Source organism: Cornus florida, unplaced genomic scaffold, assembly GCF_030987335.1.
Source record: "Cornus florida cultivar Cherokee Brave unplaced genomic scaffold, ASM3098733v1 CherokeeBrave_3.0.0_Hap2_Chr02, whole genome shotgun sequence".
NCBI lineage: Eukaryota > Viridiplantae > Streptophyta > Magnoliopsida > Cornales > Cornaceae > Cornus > Cornus florida.
Window position 1 is genome coordinate 73,088,688 of NW_026775572.1, and position 7,324 is coordinate 73,096,011.

The 7,324-nt window shown below is 35.7% G+C and overlaps 1 non-coding gene across 1 annotated transcript; it reads left to right on the forward strand.

The window, feature by feature from the left end:
• Nucleotides 1–1,498: 1,498 nt before the first annotated feature.
• LOC132298022 (small nucleolar RNA R71) lies at nt 1,499–1,605 on the forward strand. Its single transcript, XR_009479490.1, has one exon. It is a non-coding gene; the product is annotated as a small nucleolar RNA R71 (small nucleolar RNA).
• Nucleotides 1,606–7,324: the final 5,719 nt, after the last annotated feature.

Below are 7,324 nucleotides of genomic sequence, written 5' to 3' on the forward strand. Positions count from 1 at the left end.
CTTTGGTAAAGTGTTTTGTTGCAAAATTAAGCTTACTTGCTCGGTCAAAACCACTTTTTTTGGTGCTTGGCTCTTGTTCTTCCGCTTTTGGGTGCACAAGTCTTTCAAGAATTTGGCGTAAGCCAGAATTTGCTTGATTGCATCCAAAAGTGGAAGATTGACTTTCACTTGCCTAAACATTTCCATGATTTCATTGGTTTTTGCCTTTTGCTTGTCTTTTGAAATGGATCCTTTTAAGGCATCTAGAAATGGGGCTTTTGGTTCAAACAATTTTTCAGAATTTTTCTTTGAAGTCTCTTCAACACAAGAAGTTTTCAAATCACTTTGTTTCAAATCATTTTTCAACAAAACCTTTTCAAATTCATTTTTTGGCAAATCTTTCTTCAAATCATTTTCAAAATTATTTTTCAAATCACATTTTGAAATTTTCTCATTCACAAGATCATGTATATGCAATGAAGGAGGAATGGGATATAAAACGGGATGGGTGACAACTTGAGGTTGCACCAGTTCACTCTCTTCATTGGACATTTCAACTTGATTGTCCACAATCCTACCACTCCGCAAGGTAGTCACCGCATTAACATGCTCAATGGTGTAGCCTTCCGATGAGGAATGGGTTTCCACAACACATTGTTACTTAGGTGGGGCATTCATAGGCATCTTTCCTTTCTCTCTTGCATTAAGAGTGCTTACTATTTGCCCTACTTGGGTTTCTAGCTTCGCAATAGATTGAGAGTGGGAATGAACCAATTGTGTATTTGCCTCAAGAGCGCCCAAAGCATTCAAAACTTTTTCTTCAAAGGCGGGACTTCTAGTATTTCCTTGGGAATAAGATTGGTTGGGAAAATGAGAGTTAGCAAATTGATTCCCTTGTGATTGGTAAGGTCTATAACCTTGGGATCCTTGGTTTTGAAGTGGAGGTGGAATGTACTTCCCTTGAAAACTGCTTTGGGAAGGATTTGAGCCCTCTCCTTGGTTTTTCCAAGAGAAATTCGAATGATTTCTCCAACTTGGATTATAATGAGTACCATAAGGATTGTTCCCTTGGTTCATGAAAGCTGCATTGACTTGTTCATTAGGTTCATTTTGCACTTGTCCGTGAGAACAATGAGAAGTAGAATGAAGAACACTAGAACAAGTCATATATGTTTCATTTGACGCACGATGAGAATGGTTAGGGAAGGAAGATACTTGGTTTGCCGAGTTTTGGTTAATAAAAAATTGATCAAACCTTTGAAATAAAGACTTCATTTCGGCGGCTATTTCATTTGAGTGGTCGACTTGATGTAAGCCAACACTCTTCCTACCTTGTGAATTTCTACTATTCTTGGATGATAATGTTCTATGCAAAGAATTTTCACTCATGCTCTCATAAAGACGCCACACGTCATCCTCATGCCTATCAATGTATGAGCCACCCATAGAAGCATCAACCATGCCTTTGTAATTGTTCGATAAGCTCTCAAAGAAATATTGAACTAATAGACATTTGGGCATGTCATGATGTGGACACTTCTTAAGCAATTCATTAAAGCATTCCCATGCCTCATGAAACGTTTCTCCATTCCCATGTGAAAATTCTCGAATTAAGGTTCTCATGGCATTGGTCTTAGAAACTGGATAGTACTTCTTCGAGAACTCTTATTGCATTTCTGCCCAAGAAGTGATTGAAAAAGGCCTAAGATTGTTAAACTAATACTTTGCCTTGTCTTTTAAGGTGAATGGAAAAAGTTTGAGTCTTAAGACCTCTTCCGGCATGTCCGTATATTTTACGGTGGAACATACTTCTAGAAACTCATCCAAATGCTTGTAAGGTTCTTCACTTGGAAGTCCATGATAGTTAGGAAGCATTTGAATGGTTTGTGGCTTAATTTCATAGTGATGTGCTCTAAATGGTGGCAATTGAATGCATGTGGGTGCATTATATTCATTAGGCACATAGTGATCTCTTAAAGCAAGTGGAAGATTAGCAATTTGAGGTGCAACATGGGCATCTTGATTTTGATTTCCTTGAATGATGGGAGGTTGTGGAGTATACATTGGCCTTGGCATTCCAAATGGAACTTGGCCTTGTTGTTGTGGTTGGTGAATGAATGGCCTAGGCATGTCTAATGGTGCTTGCATGTTCTCATGATGCACATTTGGATGGAGGATACCTTGTTGGTCTATGTGACCAAGGTCCTCTACATGCTCTTCATTATGGCCTTCCATTGATGTAATGGATCGGGTAGAACTAGAACTTCCTCTTCTCCTAGGATTTCTAACTACGAATTTAAGATGCAAATCAAGAGGGACAAGAGTTGGTCTTAGCGATCTACGACCATACATGCACAATGTAAAAACACATAAACACAATGAATGAATAAACAATTCAACTTCACAACAATTCAATGAAACTTCCTCCACAAACACTTAACCCATACTTCTATGCTTTAACAACAATGATGCAAAGAACAATTAAAAACAAGCCTTCACGCGGGCTTACGATTTATCTAAGGGATTGAGTAAGAAAAAGCTCACAAAGGTCCTATAACACTTCAACTCCAAATTTATAGCTTAGCTTAGCAATTTTTTTTAAAATTTTTGGGAATTTTCCATGCTTGCTTAGCTCCTTTGCTTACCTCCTAGCTCAATGCTCCTTGTCAAAGATGAACAAACACAATAAGTAACAAAAAGAAAAATAAAAATAAAGTAAAGACACGATCAAAAGAATACTAATTTCTAATTGATTCCACAAATACGACGTTGCCTAATCCTTGGCAACGGCGCCAAAAACATGGTGGTGGCTTTGTCGTCCTACACCACAAGCTTAAGAGTGTGCATTAAGGCGAGGGCCAAGTTTTACATTTATAGAAGCCACAACTACTTTCACTAAAAATATAGTTAGGGTGAGTAAGGATCGTCCCAAGGGATTAGAGTAGAAATTGGTTGTGGAATCACTATTAGGATTAGTGTGCTCAAGTGAGTTGATTGGTGTGAGATCATTTTACGGAGACTTATGTCCATATCTTTGAGGATTGTTTGATTCGTGAGGTGAGCTCGATGCTCTTTTGAGAATGTCTATTGGAGACTTGTTCCAGTTTTGGAGGTTTGGATGTGGTTGACTCTTAGGAGGAGTTTTGGAGGATCGTTGTTGGATATGGCTTGCTTGTGGAGTTTTCTCGTCCTAGTTATGACTAGCATGGCCTTGAGGAATCGTAGTTCCAATGGTTGTTTATAGATAGATCGAAATTGGGGAATTTTGATTTAGCTTGGTGTTGTCAAGTACGATTTTGAGAGACTCATTCTATGACCTTGGTTGTCAAGATTTTGATGCGTGTGCCACTTCGTGGACTTGTATTTTGAGGATCTAGTTATATGTGATAGGGATTTTGATCCGATGTTTGATTACGGTGAGTAGTCTTATAATTGATTTATTTTAGGATGATATCTGGGATTTTGGAGATGCTGTTTTGCATGTCAGACTTTGGATTCGTAATTGATGTTGTTGATAGTAGTGTTTTGAGATGTTAAAATTGTTGGTCTTTTTGTATTGAGGATTTAAGGTCTTAAGTGTAGCGGTACCTATGGCATTATTATTAGAGTTTTGGGATTGGCCAGGATGGTCTGGCTGGACATCTTTGGACCATATCTCAACCCTCACAAAATGTTAGTTTCTGTAGTGCTTTTGGTAATGATCATTTTTGACATTAAAGTCATTTGTATCGAGAGGTTTCATGGGTAGACCTAGTGGGGGTAGGTTATGAATTGGTGCCTTATACTGTCATGCTACCGTATAAGTTGTGTGCTGTGGGCTGGTGCTAGTTGCCGTTGATGCTACCTTACTGACGAGTAAGTGTGGGCGGACACTAGGAATTGTTATTGCTACCACACATTTGAGTACGTCGTAGGCAGTTTCTGGTCGCTATTCATACTGCCATATCGTCTTTGTTTAGTACTTTGATTTGATTCATAGATATCATGGAGTTCTATTGGTGGTTGTTTTTGGTTCCTTATGATGGTTCGTTAGGAGGGGTGCTTTCGATTGTTGTCTTCCGTTCCCTTGTCTAGCCTTAAGTTCTGTGTGTGAGTTTCGACTTGTGGTGTGGCCATGTGATCACTTTTCTTTTGAGGGGTTGTCTTGTCGTGAGCACGTGGGTGCGAATGACATGGGGTTGTACGTTGTTTTCAGTTTAAGGATTGCTTTCGTAGCATGTTGTAAGGGATACTCAGAGATGTACTCCGTAGTTATCCTAGTTTCGCCTTTTTATTTTGTTGGGGCTAGATTTCGGGGACGAAATTCCTTTAAGGTGGGAAGGTTGTAATGACCCGATCATTTTTCTTCCTTTTCTTTTTCTCAGATTTTAACGGATATTTTTTTTCCGTTGTCTTTTCCTTTTTGGATTCAGTTTTTCATCACTTAATGTCGTCTCGAGTGCTCTGGAATGATTTCCGAGATTCTTTTCCTTGGATTGACAACTTCCTTTGGAGATTGTGTCATTTTCATATTTTATTTTTCCGAACATTATTCACATTTTGTTTTTTTCTCGTTTATCCTTTTTCCTTGCACAACCTCACTTTTTGTGCTCGGATTTGATTCCGGTTTTGCATGCATTCATGCTATTTGATTTCCATGATAGTGGTATTTTTACTTTTCTAAAAAAACATGTTGATTGCTTACTTCTTTCATAAAGGGGCATTAATGCATATTTTAGTGTAATTATTCTTAACTTGTGGGGTTTTAGTGTAATTAAATAAAGTAATTATTTTTCATCTTGGGGACCATTTTGTAATTAAATTTGGAAGATATTTTCAAAAAGGACCTTTTTGTAATTTTTGAAAAGTGTGACAAGTGTCACACTCTCATTGGTTCACTTTTTGACATTTATGTGGAAACACTTTAATGCATTGGATGATAACATTTGGAGGGTGAGGATTCACCCACTTGTTGGCCTAGGATTGGTGCACTTGTTGGCTTGGATGGTTGACAAGTGTAGGTGTGGCATTAAGCCTAGGAAGGAGCCATGGATTGGTGACAAGTATAGGTTCACAATTTAGTCTTGCAAATATCTTTGGGCCACTTTGGGATTATGGTTTTAAAGGAGGGTTTTTGTGCAATTGACCATAAATGTGTGTGTTGACCATAGTGTAAGAGCACATAGTGAGTGGAGGATTTCTATTTCCTCCACTCACACTTAACCACATTATTTCATTCTCTTCCTTACAAGAAAACCCTAGCCTCCATGGATGAAGCTTGAAGCCTTAGGCATTGACCTTGATCTTTGAGTCCCTTCTACTTACTTTACACCACAAAGCTTGGAATACTTTTTGTTCCCCTCATCCTCCTCTTCAAAACCCTTGAAGGATTTAGCCTAACTCCTAGTTTTGCTTTGGTATCTAGAGATTCAATTCTCTAGTGAGGTATTGATCTATAATTTTGAAGTATTTTTATGTCATTATTGAGTGTTTTACATGCATGGAAGAAAAGGACTTGTATTTTGCCCTTAAACTGTTTTAACTTGAAATTAATCTTATCAAATTAAATATAGAATATGAAAATATACTCAATTAGCTTTCATTTAGTTTTGGTTTCATGTAATTTGGATTTAAAATGAATTAGTTACGAATTTTTGAAGCTGTAAGCTAGTTGTTGGAAATTTGAAGTTTTTCCTTTTTGGTCTGGAAATGAATTTTTATATGGAGCTGTGGTACTTTAATTGCCTTAAAATTTTTACTGGAACATCCCCCATGGGTTCTACACTACTCAGATTTTTTTTACGATTTTAGAGGATTTCTAAATTTTTTTAAAAATCTGAAACTATCTGCTGTCCATGTTTTTATTGCAGCTGGAAAACATATTTTTAGATGATTTATTTCACTAATCTTTTGACATTAGATCATGGCTTAAATTTCTAGTTTTACACTCTCATATGTTTACTTCGAAAATAAATTAGGTTTATCCAATTTGGATGTCAAATGAATTTTTCATGAATTTTCAAAGTTGGAAGCTACAGGCTGAAAATGTGTTTTCTGGGCAGAATTTGTTTCAAAGTTTTGGGTCAAAACTGTTTCAATTGGGAAAATATTTTGTTAAACTAAATTGATATTATTAAATTACAGTGTTTAAGCTTTCATTGGGCTTTGGATTCATTTAATTTGGGTTAGAATTGAATTTTTTATGAATTTTACAAGTTGAAGGTAGCAAGCTGAAAAATCTATTTTGCGAACCAAAAATTTGGGGCGATTTCATTTCAGTGGTAATTGGGATTTTCATTCCAATTGAGGTAGGGAATGTTTTAGAATTATTTGTGTGTTGTATTGTGTGTTTTCCATGATTATGCAACATATATGTATGCCTTGTATCAAATTTAGAAAGTTAGTAATTTTTATTTCTTTGTATAAGATTTAAAATTTATGATGATGTATAACTTTGATTTGAATTGTAACATGCTAGGAAATTCTGCTTAGATATGTTGGTTAACATATATTAAATTTGGATCATTTGATTAAGAATTACAACTTTTATTTAATATTTATCTTTAGTGAAAGTTTAATTCACATGGTTGTATCAAGCATTAAATAAAGTTGTAATGTGGTATTTAAATAGGCCTTGGCATGTTCTCTAACATAGATTAAATTGAGGGCATTTGGAATTGTTTAAAAATCTAGAGGAAATTAATTAATTAGCTTAATTAATTTTGTTTTAAATGTTTTAATCACTTAACTTGTCATTTAATGTTATATATATGATGACCATGACATGTCTTTCAATATATATTAAATTGAGGTTATTTAGATTAACTTGGAATTTAGAGAATTTAACTATTTATGTTTAATTAAATTCTACTTTATTACTCCATGGATTTAATTGCATTTTGGAAGTTGTTTCTATATATAAATCATGGATTTGGATTTGATGTATGTTCACTTGATTATTTTTGAGCATTGGATAACATAGTTGTTACTTTTATATTCATGAGAATATGTTTTTCCTTATTGAATATATTGTTGCTATGTGTAAGGAATTGCACACTTTGTATTTGACATCTTACATGCCATAGTAGTTGTGAATTTTGAGCATGTATTGTATAAGTTTCCAAAATTTGGATTGTGCTTGGTAAATAGTTGATATCTTGTATATACATGTTGATATATATACGTTGTTGCACAATTTGTTGATTTTAGAAACTTGGGGATGTCGTTGTTTAGTTACGGCAAGGACTTGGTTCTAGTACGGGGGATTGTCCCTCTATATAGTCTAGTGCACATATAGGGAGGTTACCCATGGGCTATTAACCCTGAAGTAACTATGTTGTCGGTCTGATCCGGCGTGACGTTCGAG